At 34.6% G+C, this 19,462-nt stretch overlaps 1 long non-coding RNA gene across 1 annotated transcript; it reads right to left on the minus strand.

The window, feature by feature from the left end:
• Nucleotides 1-2,838: 2,838 nt before the first annotated feature.
• Nucleotides 2,839-18,577, minus strand: LOC116229037 (uncharacterized). The gene is made up of 3 exons (XR_004166927.2): nt 18,502-18,577; nt 4,727-4,801; nt 2,839-3,460 (listed from the first exon to the last, which is right to left on the minus strand). It is a non-coding gene; the product is annotated as an uncharacterized LOC116229037 (long non-coding RNA).
• Between the last annotated feature and the right edge of the window lie 885 nt (nt 18,578-19,462).

Genomic DNA, 19,462 nt, shown 5'->3' on the forward strand with positions numbered 1-19,462 from the left:
TTTATTTTCTCTGACTTACTAAGTTACTTTTATTTTGACCCGTGTTTTTTCTATTTTGGTCTTCCTGTTCTTTTCCCCCTCCTGTTGAAGACAGAAGAATGCATAAACATCTGTGTTTATAACTGCTTAACTGCTGACAGGAATCAACATGCTACAGCATTAAATAATTTCATCCAAATTTCAAATGACAACCCTAAAGGTTCTGACGGCTTCTGTGTGGAAAATACCTTACTAATACTTCTAATAACAGAGAGGCTTCAAAATGAGCTTACTCCTTTTGTCAAAGAATTTATGTAGCAATACAATTTTAATACCCAGACCACAAGAAACAAAACCTCTATTGCTCCCCTGACACTATAACCTGCTTAATTATAGCTGTTTCTTCCAGTTAAACTAGTTTTGTTCTGTAACTGTTTCTGCTAATTTCTCCATTGCAGGTTTGCTGATGGGATGACAGGAGCTTCTATAGAATTGGTTGAGGTTCATCAGGAGACACAGTATTGTTACTTTGCATATCAAACTTGATATACTGCTATCAGAACAGGAAGAAACATGATTGCCACTTGATACCAGGCATTCATATAAAGAACAGAGACTTTTGTAGACCTCTACTTCTCCAGTGTTCAAGACACAGGGACAGATGGTTTTGGACTGATGTCATTTTTTTTTCCCACACTAGAGAGATTTTCTCTGAGAATCTTCTTAAATTTCCACTTAATGTGCATAAGAGAAGTAAAGCCATTTCTTCATAAATGCAGCCAGAGAATCAATTAATTGTTCTGAAGAAAGGTTGATTTCAGGACACGTTCATTTACTACACAAGCAAGATAACACCATCTCTTATTCATAAATTTTCTCAATCAGCTAGTAGAGTGCCCAGTGTTGTCACTGTCACTACATGATAGTTACAGCCACATAGTCAAAATCTGTATCTGACTTTGATAGTGCAGAAGTAGATGTTTAAAAAGACTCCATATCTCTACTAAAAGTGCCACATAACATAAAAGAAACTGACAAGAAGCAAGTATTAGTACTAACATGCTTCTTTTTCAAGTCTTTGCATTTTATTCTGTAAAAATACATTGTCAGTGTTTTATATCCTGTTGAATCATTTATCATAAGAATTATCACTGCTGATGTTTTTCCTCCAGTACTTATGTAAGAAGTTACTGCATTGCAGTGTTATAGTTTCAATACCAGCAGGCAGGTAAATAATGCGCAGAATGACTTGTTCATTCTTGCCAGGTGGGATGGGAGAGAAAATTGAAAAACAAAGTCTGAAAACTCATAGATTGAAATAAAGATACGTTAATAAGTAAATCTGTGTGTGCAAGCAAAGCAAAATAAGGAATGACTTCATTATTTTCCATTGAGAGGAAGGTATTAATTCACATTCAGGAAAACAGGGCCCATCATGCATACCAGTTTCTTAGGAAGACAAGCTACGTCACTGCAAATGTTCACTTAGTTCTCATTTACTAAATAAACATGCTTGACTAGATGAATCAGAAAAAGTTATATAACATTTACTAGAGGAAAAAGGAAAGTAAAACTGAGTACAATATGAATATTAAAACAGCAGGATGAGGGGAAATGCTTTTAAGTTGAGGGAGGGAAGATCTAGGTTGGATGTCAGGGGGAAGTTCTTTACAGAGAGAGTGGTGAGGTGCTGGAACAGGCTGCCCAGAGAGGTTGTGGATGCCCCATCCCTGGAGGTGTTCAAGGCCAGATTGGATGGGGCCATGGGCAGCCTGGTCTAATATTAAATGAGGAGGTTGGTGGCCCTGCATGTGGCAGAGGGGTTGGAGATTCATGATCCTTGAGGTCCCTCCCAACCCTGGCCATTCTGAGATTCTGTGATTATGTTGTAAGGCTCTAATCAGAGTACCAGAGTGAATTTAGAGCTTAGTCAAGTCACTTTGAAGGCTTTAAATTCAGGGCAGAATGACTGATCAGTGGGGGGAGAGGAAAGGGGAATGAAAAAAAAAAACAAACATGCTGGTATGATGGTCAGTATAAAGATTTTAAATATTTTATGAAGCCCTCCTGTAATAGCAAAGAATTATTCTAGAATTATTCTATTTATCATCTTTAGCATTCCTCATCATCTCCAACTCAACTACTCCACACTCAGAAGAGGAAGAATCTATGTAGATTAAAAAATATTTTTACATGATCACTCTTATTTTCTCCTAATACTTATATTAAAATGAACTTTTGAAGGCAGTAAATTTTTCCCTTAAGATACAGAAGTCCTGAGAGGTTCTCACCTGAGAGGTTCTATGCCCTTAGTCAACTATGTGTACATATATATATATATGCATTTATTACAATTTAATAATTTATAGTATTTCCCAATTTTACCAGTAGAAATGAGAAACTTGGGACCCTGAGAAAGATATATAGTATGAAGTAATAGAATGGAAGACAGAAGAGGTCCAAAAACTATTCAAGGAGAAGAGGGTAGAATACTTTGTAGCTTGAATTAGGAGAGATTTTTTTCACTGTGCATTATATAGGCAAGAGAAGGAAAATAATGCTCTTGTTTGAGAGTAGATCTGATGCAAAACACTATACTCTGTCAATATACATGCTTCAATCTGATGCACTGACAGTAAAAGCTCTACAGCAATGTAACATAGCTACTTTCTATTTACCACACAGTGTAGTCCTAGACCCTAGGACACACCTAAAATGGATTGGGTGATAGGAACAAAAAATGAAAAGTTAAAAAGATCGGGAAGTTAGAAGAATGAAATTGAAAATATATATGTATATATGTAAGGAGGAAATCATATAAGAAAAATTTCCTTATATACTTTTGCACTGTACCAAACATTAGCTGTTACAAGTTCTATATTTTTCATTTACAAATGGTAATACAGAACAATTCATTAGAAAAATAATGTAATTTTTTAAAGCATAATATCCAATGTCTGAAGAGAGGCCACATAAGGCCCGTGGCAGACTAGACTGGAAAAAGATGTATTCTTGTCAATTGTTTAGAAATGATTAACAGCAAGATTCAGTAAAGAACTCAGGGCATGCATTTGAAATCATAAATTAGAAATACCCATTCAGCTGCCACAATCTTGAATGGTATCTACTCTACATCCTTATCTCCATTTTTGTCTGTCCAATCTTTGGGACTGGAGCTACACTGCTGCAGAGACGTAGTCACCATACTTTTGGCAACTAAATGCCTAGTCTAACAGAACTATGTGTCAGGTTTACAAAGTGCAAGGTGAGGTTCTACTCATTTCTCTTTCCAACTTAGTGTTCCAGGCCAAATGACATTGCTTTTCTTGTACCCAAATTTGTTTCAATTTATCTCAATACCAGGCAACAAACAAACAAACAAAAAAACCACAAACTGAGTTAATGAAATGTGCTAACATCATAATATCTGGACAGGTTGATGATACACTGTAGATCTCTCTATTCAGAACTGAGTCTCAACCTGTGAACAGAAACACAGAACTATTAGATAATTTGACAGTTGTTTCCAATATTAAAGCTTATTATGTTCACAGACTTTAAAAACTATTTTACTAAACATCTGTGAAGAAAATTTTAAATCAAATTATAATGCTGTTGTAATACTTTACTAATCCTTGAGAACTCGTTATCATTAAAGTTAATGCAGATTTCTTCTCTGCAGAATCTGAATGTCCTCTTAGATAAATTTTAGTGTTTATCTGTCTCCATAAGTTCATCTTTTTTTTTTTTTTTTTTTTTCATCACATCAAGAATAATTAGTTTCAAGATGAATGTCAATCAGCCCCAGTATTATTCATTAATCCAAGCCATTCAGACTATGGACACAGAATAGCTGGATGTCTATTTATTTATCCACGTTGAGAGGTGGTACTTGTGGGTGCAAGCTTGAAAATAATTATTTGTAGCTCAGGTCTAAGCTGCATTCAATACAATGAAAATACAAGTATTAAAATAGTACCACTGGTAAGAAAAACAAGTAGTAAAAAAACAACACTGTCAGAAAAAATATCTCCCTCACAAATCTAAATTAATGAGGATGATCAGTATCCTTTGTGCAGCTATAAGATTTGAGAAAAAAAAAAACATAAAGAGAGTGGGTTATAGGATAAGAGAAAAAAAGCATTTCTGTAGTTTTCTATGTGTGGAAATAACAAATCAGGTTTGCTAAACTTTAGAAATAATGAAATTTGAATAAAAGGGTTAAACATTCTCATCTAAGTGGGCACAGAGCCAGGGAAATGTTGCAAAACAATAGAAATATAAATTAAGCACTTGCTTTGAAATTATTCTAGCACAGAAAAGAGCATATTCTAAACACTACATACTTAATAATTAGTGCTGACTGAGGTGTTTACAAAGTATGTCAGGAAAAAAATATAACTACTGAAAAAAAAGGTCAAAACAAAATTTCCTCTTCATTCAAAGCAGGAAATCATTTTGAAAGTATAGTTCCAAGATTGTAGATATGAACAAGAACCATAAATTAGCAGATGGAGAGAATAGTACATAAAGGGTGATTAAATGATTAGTAATAGCTAACTTATTAGTAAGGTTGAGTAAAACCAAAAGCCTTGTGAAAACAATAGTATATGGAGAAGATGTACTTATGAAAGTTGAAGGTTGCAGGGATGGAAGGGGGTATTAGTAGAGGTGGTTGCTAGGCTAAAAATATGAGGTAAGTTTCCCTCCGAGGAGTAGAAATGGATGTACAGAGAAGTCCACTCACCTCAAAGACATTGCTAGTCTTCATTACTGCGCACATGTGTTTGCAATGCTAGAGAAGCTGATATACATTCTCCACCTTTCAACAGGAGAAAAAAAAAATCATTAGAAGAGTGAACAAGGAGAAAGAGAAGGTGAAAAAAAAGATGGAAACTCATTAACATGCCAGAATGTAAATACTATCTTCTCTCATGAGTCTCTTCTGCATATACATAAAGTAAATGTAATCTCCAGGTGAAGCCAGTGATCTTATCTCTTGTTTTCAACAGTCCAAAGCATCCCCAAAGGGGCATGAAAAATTAGTCTCATTGTTGTTATCTTATCTTACTTAAGAAAATGTAGAATTGATGAATTTAAAAAGGCATTGTGCCTGTGCGATAAGAAAGAATTCCTTCATGTAGGATAAGTAGAATCCTAAAGCTATAAACCTTGAAAAATTTTATTTGAAACGTCCAAAAGATTAAGTGACCTACATCAACAATATGTTCTGAAAATTCTTAACATCCCCGTTGATATTTGTAAAGTATATGTACAGATCAGGACAGACTGGTCCAGTTGAACATCTGAAATTGACACTTGTATTTACTGGCAAGAATTCCATGGTCTGTCGTTTCAAACAATCTCTACCTTTAGACAGAGGGATTAGAGGACTACAGCAAGAACAATTTGAGAACTGCTTTTGTTCTTGTGACACATAAGTCATTCAAGCCAGTTGCATTATTTTTACAGTCAATTTCTATAAGTTTTTGGTTTTTTTTTAAAGGAAATAAATATGAACAGGAAATAAATATTTTTAAAGCATCTGAGATAAAATAATAGTGTATCTGATGGAAAATAGAAATTGATATCTTTTTTTTTTTTTTTTTTTTTTTTTTTTTTTTTTTTGCTATTCAGTTTTGCTATATTCACATTTATTTCTCTGCATGCTGTGAGCAGAAATCTCTACATTGATGGAGTGAGATTCTTGCACAGCTATGCTAGATCCCAGTCAATCATCATAATTTCTGCCAGAGTCTAGCAAACTATAGTGCAAGTGCTTCAGAATGAAAACTTCACTTGTATCATGCACAATACTATGTGCTTCTTCTCTATGGAAGAAATAGATATGGGAAGCCAAGTAAAATAGAAATTTCAACCAAAATTTTCTACAAGGGATCAAAAAGATGCCTTGGCCCATTAGCTTCATAAATTAGGTGATCTGTTCCTGCATTTTCTACCAAAATGTATGGAGGAACCTCTTTGGAAAACTTCTAAATGTAGTTAGGAGGTGGATATGAGCTTTGTACATTACATCTGTTCAATACATTTGTATTTCTTTGTAAAGAAATAACAAAACACTGTTTCAAGAAGTATCTACATATAAGTATGAAGTGATAGAACTTATTAGCTACATATAAAATAGTTACGTTTCAGCAATAATGATGAAAGCATATCTAGAATCATAGAATCATGGAATGGCCTGGGTTGAAAAGGACCACAATGATCATCAAGTTTCAACACCCCTGCATGTGCAGGGTCACCAACCACTAGACCAGGCTGCGCAGAGCCACATACAGCCTGGCTTTGATTGCCTCTAGGGATGGTGCATCTGCAGCCTCCTTGGGCAACTTGTTACAGTGCATCACCACTCTGTGTGAAAAATTTCCTCCTAACATCTAACCTAAACCTCCCCTGTCTCAGTTGAAAACCATTCCCCCTTGTCCTATCACTATCCACCCTCATAAACAGCCTTTCCCCCTCCTGTTTATATGCTCTCTTCAAGTACTGGAAGGCCACAATGAGGTCTCCTCAGAGCCTTCTCTTCTCCAAGATAAATAAGCCCAGTTCCTCAACCTTTCTGGATCTAGGTGATGAACTGTAAACATCCTTCCAAAACTCATGAAAGAGTTTGATTTTTATTTATTTATTTACTGAAAGCTTCGGGGTGAACAAGAAACATGTGTTTGAATTCTTCACGCTGTTTATTTTGGGTGAAGTTGAAACAGTAGATGACTTTGCTGTCATTGTAGTTTGTGATGAGTTAGTGAAATGCATTCAGTGACCTGTAAGGCTATCCTCAAAGCACAGTCAAAATGATTATTAAGGTCTACATTCCACGCTGACTTGTTAAAATAAAAAGTCCTGCTAGGCCTGCTACTTTGTAACTTACACAATTTCCTGTAGAAAAAAGAGTATATATATATATTCTTTATAATAAAATTAAACCTATCAACACCTAAAGGAAAAAAGTAAGAAAGTTTTTGGTATATATTTAAGTCTTCTACACTCTGAGTTGGGATAAGAATACAAGTTTACTAAAACTTGAATTTAAGTTTAACCTTAGTTTAAGCCTTTTTTCTTGGGGCTACTGCTTGGTTATTCTTACTTGCTTTGTTTACTTACTCTTCCTTCCCTTATAAGGGCATCTTATGGTTTTCAGCAGCTTGTTATTATACTTTGTAAGACTAACAGGTTACTTTGTTGCTAATGCAAGGTACCACACAAAAGGAGAGTTAAATTAGTGCCTGAAGTGCCTTTAACAGTTGGTTCAAGAAAGAAAAAGCCAACAATTAGATTAAATATCATATACAGCACAGTAACTGTCACGATACATCACTGTCGTGTTACAGAAAATTCTACTTGGCATAAGCCTGCACTTAAACTATAAAATAATGTATAAAGTCACAGAAAATCTAAATAAGATTTAACCTGGTACAGGGTTCTTCATCTTGATCTGCAAGATTAAGTTATATCAGCAAAATATGTCATTGTTACATTTTAAAGCATATTTTATAGCACATTCTCCAAAAATATTGCTTCCTAGCAGCAGATCAAACAAAGTGACAGTGAGGAAAAGTACATTTATTTCCCTTTTCACTTTGGTGTTAGGAGGTTTAAGTATACTACAGAATTTCTCTTGGGCTTTCTCCTTCTATGGAAGGAATGGAACAGATATTATCTACTCTACTGCTTTGCTACAACATTTCAAATCTTACTTAGAAAGGATAGCATTAGAGAGATTCATCACTTTGCACTTTAAAATGATGTTTTAGCTATTCCACTTATTATTTCTGACAGTAGAAATTAATGATCCTTCTATTTTCTTTTTCATTTGGTCAAGTTTAGCTTACTATCACTCTGGTTGCAGTACTGACTGTACTTTAAACATCCTTTGTACATGTCTTATTACTGGCCAAGACCTAAGCTGATGTCTGGCATCTTTCAGGGCAGATCAGTCAGCTCTCCAAAGCATTAAGGCTTTTCTGAAAGCTTTGGAAAAGCCTGATACTGGGCTACTCGAGTGGTAGTTTCTTCTCTTTAAGAACACTCACTGGGATTAGAAAGAAACAGTCTCTGTGGGTAGCTCAGTTTAACATTTCCTCCAAAACATCTGCTGCTTGAAACCAAGGATGGAAGAATTGCAAATGAGAGAGAATATGGGTCTCATCTATGTCTGTGTTCCTGAAGCAACATGCCCAAAACCACTAGCAGAAAAAAGATTCAGTCCATAGAAAAGAATGCAATATTTAGAGCAATACGCCTTCATTTACAGTATTTTAATCTATCTACAGTCAACATTTTCAACAGGATGTATTTACCTGTTTATGACTTAACGATAATCCTTCACTTCTACTTTTTATATAGAAATATTTAATTACAAAGTAGGTGTCTAAATAAAACCTCTTGACTGTAACAACCTTAATGGAGAAGCAAAGATAACAATATTCTTTATTTCCCCAAAAAGATTGTGACCTGTTGAAGTTATCAGATAATATCAGGCTTAAAGGACATTAAGAGTCAAGAGAGCAGACATATCATTGAAAGCTGGTGGCAGCTCCAGGAAACTTTTGCATCAAATATTCTACATAATAATGTGTGGTGATATCCATCTCAAGACTGCTGCTATGACTGTGAAATAAACTCTTATAATGTACACAGGTTAAAGTTGTAGAGAAAAGCAGGGATACAAATCAGTTTTAGAGTTCTGTCACTCGAATCGCAGTGTCAGAATTGTAATGTGATGCTTATCAAAAAATAGCCTCTGTAGAACATCTCTCTAAGTTTCATGATTTTTGGAGTTACCAGGAAGTTTTATACTGAAAAAATATTTTTCTTTCTGGTTACTATAGTAGAATCTGCCCCCTTTCCCCCCTTTATGTTCTTCTAAAGTACAATGTTTACTTCTCTGTAGTTGGCAGAATAAATTGTTCTGCAAATACAGCAATACGGTAACACTGCAATGCTTGTTTGCAGTTCCTACAGGTGACACTCACATTCAAAGGCAAATAAAATATTTTTTTGTCTCCACATTGCTACCACAGTTTTTCATGGATAAAGATGACCTCGTGGTAAGGCACTAGACACTGTAAACAATGTGGTAGTGAAAGGGACAGATCAAGTGCAACAAGAGAACTGGCGTAAGTTTTAGGATAAAAACGTTGCTTGGATTTTATGAGACACAGAAGAGAAATTCTTACTGACTGACTTAGACTATTCAGAAGACTTCTGTCAAAATGTTTCCAGTCACTTTTGAGATCTAGATAAAATTTTATATAAATGACTTACACAGCTAAAGAAAAATTTCTAAAAGTATCTTCATTAATAAAAATTGTGATAAATGGAGTAGGATTTACACAAGAGAGAATTTAAAGCAGAACTTAGAAAAGCACTATAAACACACATGGGTTTATAAAAGCTGAAATATACATCAGCATCTATGAAAATAATCTGAAGAAAATAAGTGGTGCACATTTCATATACAGTCACTGGGGAGAATTATTTTTCCTAAAGGAAAGTTTATGATGCACAATTGACATTAAATAGATCTCAATTTCTGATTGTTGTGTGATTAACTCTCTTGCATAAAGGCCCTTCTATATTTCTTCAAGGATTTTTGTGTCAAAAATCAGTCTGAAACCTTTTTAAATCACCAGAATAACTACCTGGAAATGAATTTTCATGGATGTTAGTTGTTACTAGATAGACAAAATAGGTGGAACCATTCCTTATAAATGCTTTATTTATTCTCCCTAGCTACAGTTTCTACCTAACTTGCTGAAAATCCTTCTCTATGAAGCAAGTCCTATTGATTTTTAATGAGCTAAAGTTCTGTGAAAGACAACTGCTGTTGCTGTTGTCTAGTTTTTCCCTCAAATCTCACTTCTGTGAGGCTTTTGTGTGTGTGTGTGTGCACTCGCGTGTGTGTATAATAAGACTGTTTTATTCAGGAGGTGAGTGGTGGGTGTCACAGGGTGGCAACAAACAACATTTTGTGGCCAATTTTACATTTGAAAGCATTTATTTGGAGCTGTTTGCCTTTGAAAGGGAGTTCTCAGGAGCGTTAAATGGCTGAAGACTGGACCTGGGAGCAAATGACTCCAGCTTGATACTGGAGGTTGAGAAATGATATCATACTCCCTGTGAAGATGGATATAACTGTCATCTCCTTGCTTTCTCTTATCTTCTAAGTTAAAATTTGCAAGGCCTGGAAGATGGGAACAAAGGAGTTCTTGCTGAGATTCAAAAGCCAGAAATTGTCACTCTGAAGAGAGCTGACTTGATCACTTTAGACTTACAAATACATTTGTACAGTTGGTGACTACTACTTTCCAACAACAGAACAACACAACTCCCAACAGCCCATCACCGTGGAAAATTAATGTCCGAACCATGAGCAAAGTTGGAGCCCTTGGTTGTGACTATCTCTCTCTTGCTTTCTACAAAGACTCCTTGCTTCTATTTCTTATCACTTTTCTATCACCTGTATTCTCTTCCCCATCTCCCTTAGTGACTAGGATTTGTCATAAACTGGTTGGACAAACATTTGACTTGTTTTGCCTTAATCACGTCATTAGATGTACATATATTAAAGAATCTCCTCTTCCTCATATAATTGAAGTGAGACAAGTTAACATAAATCACTATAGAAAGAAGTCTGAAGTGAAGCTGTGGCCTCAGGCAACATTTAAAAGTAAGGAGATTCAGGGTAGACACTGGAGACATCAAATATCTGAGCCTCCCTACTGAAGGTATCCACAATGTACATATGAATGTAAATATTTCTGGTAGTGCAGCTCCACAAAATGCAGCCAGAGTGGGCAGCAGGATGAGGCCATTGGCATTTCCTGTATTCCTTCGAGTACTCTGTACATCCTTTCATGCTGATTGGTATGGTAAAAAACCTATTTTTACATATATATTTATATGCATACAATTATTCCATCTGCATGTGCCTACCAGAAATATGTGCTCAGCCTTACTACTGGTGAATCTTGGATGTAGAGCTGTGATCAACCTTGCCTTATTCAGGCTGTCAGAGTGCACGGTGTATTTCCTTAGAACAGAGGAAAGCCTGCAGAAGAGATAAGAAAATTCTTGGATGATATATGAGTGAGACAGGTCCTTTAGAGGTCTGAGATTCTACAAAACCTAGTTAGGTACAAGGAATGAGTGGTATACCGGTGATTTCATGTATTGCTCTCCACAGAAATATTTGAAATGGATTCCTGCATTCAAGATCTTTTCTGTTCACCATCAATAGACAGAAAGTGCAACTCCAGCTGCAAGACAGAACATAGATAAGCGCTCTTTAAGCCCTAAACTGATTTCTGCAAGAAGAGGGAGAGAGGGAACAAACCAAAAATGAGTCGTATTTGGCTAAACTACACTGAAATAAGCTGGAACATGCTAGGCAGCCAGGAGGCAAATGCAGAGTAAATTCTTTGATCGTAAAACCAATTTGGTGCCAGACAATCCTTTTGATTGTACATGAACCACACAGAAAAGAAAGCAATAAGAAAAGCACAACACCCCCCTAAGATACAGGGAAGAATTCAAGATTGATTTTAATTTTATGCTCAGCTAACACTCTTTATGCTGTCATCTATAGAAAATCAGAATACGGAAAAAACACTGTCTAGAGTCTACTTCAGGCCGTGCAATTTGTTTTAACTGAACAGGTTAAGATAACTCAGGTGAGATCACCTGAGTTTTCTTTTTTACTTTTGGTCTTCCTTCAGGGAATCAATACAGACCAAGTGTTCTCTTGAGCTTTAGATTCTCAAAGTAAATAATCAGAGAAGACCTCTCATTTTACATTTCTCAAAGTGTTCACAATCACAATGACTATACATAGGAAAAGAAAGGAAAAAAAAATGCATGAATTTCAAGGGATGGAATGGTTTAAGTACAGAATTAGGTAGAGTAAGCACTAGGCTTCTTAGTAATGATTTGTCTAGCAGACTGCCCACCTTTTATGGAACTCAGTGATCAAAACTGGTTTAGGCTATACAGGAGTGACTTGAAGCATTAAATCTTAAGTAAATATACATACATATATGCTTGCTAATTTCACCCTCAGAAGTTCCAAAACAAAGAATGTTGAACAAAAAATTTTCAATCTTCCCAGCAGAAAAGGAGAAAGCAAAAGATTCTTAATGAAAACAGTAACAAACATTCTCTAGCAAAGGACTCCTCTGTGATGACACTAAATCAAATGAGCTGAAGACAGAACGCTAAGCTCAGTGGATGACAGCCACTCTGGTCAGTATTTGGCTTACGGGCAGAACATGATTGCAATATTTCACAGTGGCTAGAAAACATAGAAGCATTGGCTCTTATTCTGAAGAATTTATATTGCTTTCCAGAAGTTCTCATCAACTGGACAATAAACTTCAAATCAGAAACCAAATTTTATGTCATTATTAAGTGGATGATGATGGACATCATGTCAAATAGTTCATGGGGTGTGAACAATAAGGGAGGAGTGTTATAGAATCAACACCTAGTGAGTTTACAGCTGTGAATAAAATGACACCAGTAGGGTAGGAGGATAGCCAGCTGAATGCAGATGTCACGACAGAGATGACACACTCTACCAAGTTTGTTTTACATTTAATACTTTGCTAAAGAACTTTTTATTATTTATAAAATGAAAAATTAAAATGAAAATCCTATTAAATTTTTTTGTATTGTGGAATGTAAGTGGTTAAGTCAATAATTCTTTGTCTCCATGAAGCTGAAAGTTTTGTTTAAGAAGTCTCCAGTTTCAGAAGTCTTGCAAAAAGAACAATAAATACTTATCGCAACTGCAAAAGATTGCGATGGTCAGTTTAACTGATGACATAGCAGTTCAAATGAAACAGTTCAACCTTTTGAATTATTTATACAGCAATATTTCAAAGGCAAGTTTCATCAGTGCAAGTTCCATCTTTTATGAAAATGCTGCTTTATTCAATCTATCAACAAGATGAAGCTTGAATCTACTCTGTCAAAAGTCTACCTAAGAGGATGTAAGTTGAGAATAGATAAAGTGGAAAGGTTTACAAACAATACAAAACAAAACACAAAAAATGCCACCTTATAAACAGAGCAAATAGAAATACATTAGAGACATTTAACTTCAATAAAGGAACCTGTTATATACATATATTTCCAATTGATTGGTTTTACCTTTGCCTAATATGTAATTCAAAACAAGAAAGAAAGGTTATAATTTGATTGAAGATGTTGAGAAATGCTCCTAACACCTCAAAACATATAAGACTTGTATGTTCATCATCTGTTTTGTTCCCATTTCAGCTATGATCAACTAAGCTTCATCTGCTTCAAGTTAACTATCATAAAACAGAAAGAACACTGAAGTCCGTTCACTAATAACTCAGTGTACTCAGTCAAACAAAGTTAGTTATTTTCTAAAGTAGGAAGTTGATATAAATTCTTTTGATATACTGTCAGCAAATGATATAAGAATACACTATTTCTTGCTCTGGGACACATTAAAATATAGCTTTGATCCACACTGAGTCAACTCTGAATCCTGTGGCATGTGATTTTATTCCTACACAGTTTGGCACAGTTTGAAGAAGAATTCACTCTTAAGCAAGGAGAAATGAAAACTGTTGCTTGAAACTCATTTGAAGTTGTAAACCATTATCATTATTTGTTCTAAAGAGTCACAATCTGCCCATACCTTTTGTCACTGTTTTAAAGTGAAATTAGTTTTCATTCTAGACCTCAGATTTCTAAATTATTAATTCAGCCTCTATTATGTAGTAGAGGAGGAACAAGTCTTTTTCTCTTGTGTTTTTACATGACATTTTATTCAATGTTTTTGCACATTCAGTAAGATTTTGAAACTGAAGTTACGTTCTCTTTAGTACACCTGTCCCTAGTGGAAGAAAGAAAAGACAACGTATAGCATTACTTTTTTTTTTTTTTAAATGTGTAATAGCTGTAATTAAAATAAATCCATAAAAGTAAAAGCTCCAAAGGCAGCCTCGCCAGGGATCATCTCCCTCAACCTGCTGGCTATTCTCTTCTTGAGAAATCTTCAAGTAATGCTATTGATGAGATAGCTTCTATACTTGTTTTTCCTTCTTGTCTCCCAGACAACAGTCTTCCAAATTCTGCTGCCAAAAGACACCCTATTGCAGATAAATACCTCCCCAGTGAAAAAAAAAAACCAAAACATTTTAGTTCCTGCTACCAAAGACACAGATACAATGAAGTTCTGTGATTGCAGTGAAAATAATCTGATAGCTTTCTAGACAGGTACACTGGTAGCAGTGTGAGCCACGGTGTTCTTGATTGTGGCAAAGGAACAAACAAATGGTTTAATATGTTAGAAATCTTTGAAATAATGAAATGATTGTAAAATGAATAGGAATTCAGTACTTCCCATTGTAAAAACGATATGTCAAATCTCATATTATCTAAGAAACACAGTGGTATAATTTTGAAGGAGAACTTGGGTCAGAATATGTTTTACAGTAACATTAGAAAAGAAAAAAATCTAGGAACTGTTGTTTTTTTTTTTTTTCAGATAAATAATTGAACTGAGTCATTTCAGAACAAAAAGAGTTAAAAATATTCTACTAGCCACTAGATTAAATATAACTTCACATGAAGTAGATTTTTTTTATGTAGATGTAACAGTTCTCTGCAGAGATGTTTCTGCTATGGAAGACCTCGACAACCAATAAACATACACAAAGAGCAGAATAATTCTACACTTCAGTCAATTCACTTTCAATAAGAAATGTGCTGAAGGTACACTTGGATTCAAACATCGTCTTTAACACTCCATAAAGTATGAGTAATTGGTATTGTTTGCATCTGTGGGTGAAAGACTGTTTACACAATAAAGTTATGAGCAGTGCAAGACTTTACATCTGACATTTTGGATTCATTCTTACTTACACTGAACAAAGCAGAATAGCCAGTGTATTATGAATCTTTGTTAAGCAGTTAATGCAGCTGCTTATTTCATAATGGGAAAGTGCCAGATAAGCTGTATTTAAAGTTGTGGGTTTTTGTTTTTTTTTTCTCCTTGTGGAGGTCAATATATTATCCAGGACCTTCAGAGAGTGATGATCTGATAAAATTTCAACAATCCCAGTGTAAGTTATATTATACATGATTCACATAAATTAGTATTAATGTGTGCTGAGTTACTTGCGATTTGTCAAAAGCCATTTCCACTTATGCTTTAAATATTGTGCAGAAGAGATATGAGGAAAGTAGTCATTTTGTCTGAGTATCAGGGTGAGTAAATGTCAATTGCCTTTTCTTTTTTCCACTATGGCATAATCAGAGAAAAATTTGCTGTTATAAGAAAGCTTCCTATTTGACCTTTTCTAGCTACATCAAGCGAATGATGCTTTTCCTTCTGCAACAAATAAAGTGACTCCTATAAGTCATCTTTATTATTTTTACAATGTTAAAAAAAGCATAGGTTTATATGAAAATCCATTAATACCAAAGTGTGCAATAAAATAAATCAAGCAAGAAAACCTGCATCTGAAATTGAGTCATAATAAATGACTAAGAGAAACATTTAGTTTGTCTGTCAAAACATAAAGGAAGAAAATACAGATTGGGAAAGAGTAGAAAATAAGCCTATTTTTCTACCTACTACTAAGAAATGAAGGAGGCAGGCTCTTCAGTAGTCTTAAGGATGCATTCAAGATGTTACAGAATGATATTAATCAGTTTTTCTTTCATGAAAACAAAAGCACTTCTGCAGAGCTTCTGAAGTACAGTTTAGTACAGAAATGTGAAAAATTTACGTAAACAAGAACGTATAAGGTCTCAGAACTGTAGTGTTCACTAGCTACACGTTTTTATGATTGGACTCCTCATCCAATAGTTTGAAACAAAGTTTCTAAAAATCAGATTATATTAAATTTGGGCCACCAGTCAAATCAGCAGATATATCTCAAGAGAGCTGAGTTTCAGCAAGTTTGTCAGAGGGCATGAAAAATAATGCCAGAGCGCTGAAGCCAGGAGTGACTGACCTTCAATTTTTTAATTGCCTTTTCAGAAAGGGCTGTGAACAATCTAATAGTAGAACTAGGCATATAAGATCAGATGCAAAATCCTATTTTACTTGAATTTACATATATTCTCAGCTGATATAGGTATGCAGATGCACATTATAGCATAATATTATATACATTATACAATAGTTGTGTATGAGCTTCACATCATGAATGTGTTGAGAATTATTTTCTCCACTAGAGTTGTTTTTTCTATTCCAGTTCAGTGTGATTCAACTGTAAAGATGAAATGCACAAGATTTCATTTTGAGAAGTGTTGTTCTCACAGTAGCTTGTATGCTTATATTATCTTTTTCTGTTGAATAAAAAAAATTACATTACACTAAATGGGTGTTACCCCTATCTCTATTGGGTAGCATTAACCATCCAATACTATGCATAAGATCTACGTAAAGTGAAATCAACACACAGTATCTTTGTGAAAAATGCATCATTACTGTGCTAATACAAATAGCTTGTTATCATGCTTTCCTGGTAGAATATAATCTGAAGACACTAAAACTCAGGTTCATTCCAACCTTATAGCCTGTACAATCCTATCCAAAGTTATACCACTGAATTTGGCTATTAGTGTCTCTATAATATACCCCCTCAGATTAATGCATTAGATATCTGGAAAACAAAGTACTTTTGTACTCATTTATTACAGGCAAATGATAAATTAGTTTGAATATAAGTATATATTCTTGATAGTTTTTAAGACTTAGTGCAGATGAGCCAGAACAATTTGTATAGATTCACTGTTTCATTTAAACCAAAGATTCAACAAACACATAACACATCTGGCAATTATTTAGTTCAGTCCAGGTAAAGGGCAAGATCTTGTTTATATATTATTGACTGAGGAAAAAAAAAAAAAGTGCAATAAAGAGCCATCAGGTTACATGTATTAATTTCAGTCCTGCGAGTTACAATGCCAACAGCTAAGGTACAACCTGTATTTCATTTTGCTATCTCACCACTTTGATATCCTCTTTTCAGCTAGCAAAACTATTTTTCCCCATCAACCAGTCTAGCTGTCACACAGTCTTTTCAGTTATATATGCTAATTTAATACCCAGGAGTGGATTTTATTATTTGTGCAAAGTTTGTTGAAACATAGCCAAAGAAGACAGTAAACCTATTTGTGTTCCTTAGTGAAAGAAAAACCTTTAAGTTACAATTCAAGTATCTTTCTGCTATTACTGTATTTTAAGAATTCTTTTTTTACCTTCAAATATGTTGGAAGTAAGGATACTTAGTACAGGTCAATCAGAACCACTATTAAAGCAGCAAACAACCATCAACATGCTATATTCACCAAATCCTGTGAGCAACTCACTGTTATGTCTCAACTAAAGTATTTCATTTCCTGAGGACTCCCCTCCCAAGGGATCCTATTTCCCAAGCTGTTTTCCTCATACCTATGCCTGTATTTTCAAAATAAATCTACTGGGATAAGAACTGAGAAAATGAAATACAAAGAAGGGGATCAGAAAATACAATTATGCATAATAGAGTAAAAGATAAGAGCAAAACGGTATGATGGACAAGTTGTTGCATGAAAGAAACAAGAAAGCACACAGCTACAAATTAATGAGTTCTGTTGCCAACTCAAGATAAACTCCTGAGGCTGATTTCTGAATGTCAATACAAGAAAGCCCTTTTGGAATAGAAACAATCACAAATTAAAATTATAATATTCCAACGCTATTCTTCAGTATTCCTCATTATCTCATTGCATTTAACTTCAACATTGCATTTCAACTTTTACTTACACCCAAAAATTGCAACATTTTATTTCTTCTGAGATACCTGACATTGTTTCTTAATGTTATAGAAAATACTCTAAGAGAGAAATGTGCAATCTAATATTTTAAAACAACATTCTTGGATTCATCATATTTACATCATACTGGCAGCCTGTATTAGAAAGTCTGGGGATGAAAATAATTAGGATTATACTGAACCAGAAGTTACAGGTGCAGGTAAATATTTTATTGCTACTCCATGATAGATTGTTTTCTCATGATTAAGAGTGGTATCGGCAATATCTGAAGAAATAAAGTTTGGGACAATGAGGAACTGAATATTTGCCCCAGCCCCTTGAAATGTAGCCTTGGGGGACTGACTAAAACTATATTTGAATCTAGTCCTGAAATTATCATTTCAGGAAGCTAAGAGCAATTTTTTTGATATATTATTTTTGTGCATTTGTTTTCAAAAAGATAGAATATTAAAAATGCAAAACAAACAAACAAGCAAACAAAACATTAGGGTATTATATAGAGTTGATATGCTGTCTCAGTCAATTTGCTAGATACTCTCTGCCCTAAAAAAAAACCATCATAAACCATGTTGCAATACTATAATGGGATGGAAAGTACCACAATAATAGCAAGATGGCAAAGTCTTCTGTTACATTAAATGAAAATGAGCCCAAATGCAGTAGACACAAAAATGAAGGAAAAGAGCTGCTTACTTTTGAAAGACTTCAGGTAGACAGGGATCTCTGGCAAGAGAAACCATCACCTTCACTGCCAACCCTTAAATAAAATATGGGAAGGGAAGGATACTGGCTCCACCCCTTCTGATGGCTAAGCTGCATTACATGCACCTGAGCTCCCCTGGGTTGGCCCTGCCTTCCAACCAGATGCTCAATTACTGTTTCAGGCCATGACTTAACATTTTTACTACACAAGTATGCAGTAGAATTTTCAGAAAGTTTCTTCCATTAAGAGTAAAGAAATACTCTTTTTAGACTATTAAATTAGTGAATTGTTAATTAATAAAATTCATGTCACCTACAGTATCTAGTGTGGTTTTGAAACAAATACAGATCTTCAGAACAAAAATTTACTGAATGCCTCTTCTTAGCAATTTTCTTTCTGAATCTTCTCATCTCTCAGTTACCTTTAGGAACCAAATGCTAGACAGTAATATTTTAATACATCCACCCTGATAAGGCCACAAAATAAGGACAAATGTAAAGAAATCCTGACTAATACTTGAACACTAGAGAGAACTACAGATTAGTGTCTTAACTTGTAGTGCTTATTATGCTCTTCTAATTTCCTCTGAGAAATATTTCTCTTCACACTTGTCCACTCAAGCAGGATTAGTTTTAAACTTAAAAGTCCCAGAGATATCAGGCATTTTTAAGCAAGAGAAGAAAAGGCAAATACTTAGCTATAAAGAAGTTACATACTGCACTGAATCTCTGAACAATGCACTGCAGATATGGTGAAATATCACGCGTATACATGGCAACTTCAACATCAGAAGTCCTAAGCTCTGCAATATACATTTCTTATTGCAGAAGTAATTAATAGATGAAGTTTTAGGTTTTGATGAGAACAATGAAGTCATTTAGTAGTTTTAAATATGAAATATGTACTTACCAAGCTTTTACTTCTGATTTGTTTTAAAAAGTCTTTGTCACT

Source organism: Phasianus colchicus, chromosome 5, assembly GCF_987193195.1.
Source record: "Phasianus colchicus chromosome 5, bPhaCol1.hap1.1, whole genome shotgun sequence".
NCBI lineage: Eukaryota > Metazoa > Chordata > Aves > Galliformes > Phasianidae > Phasianus > Phasianus colchicus.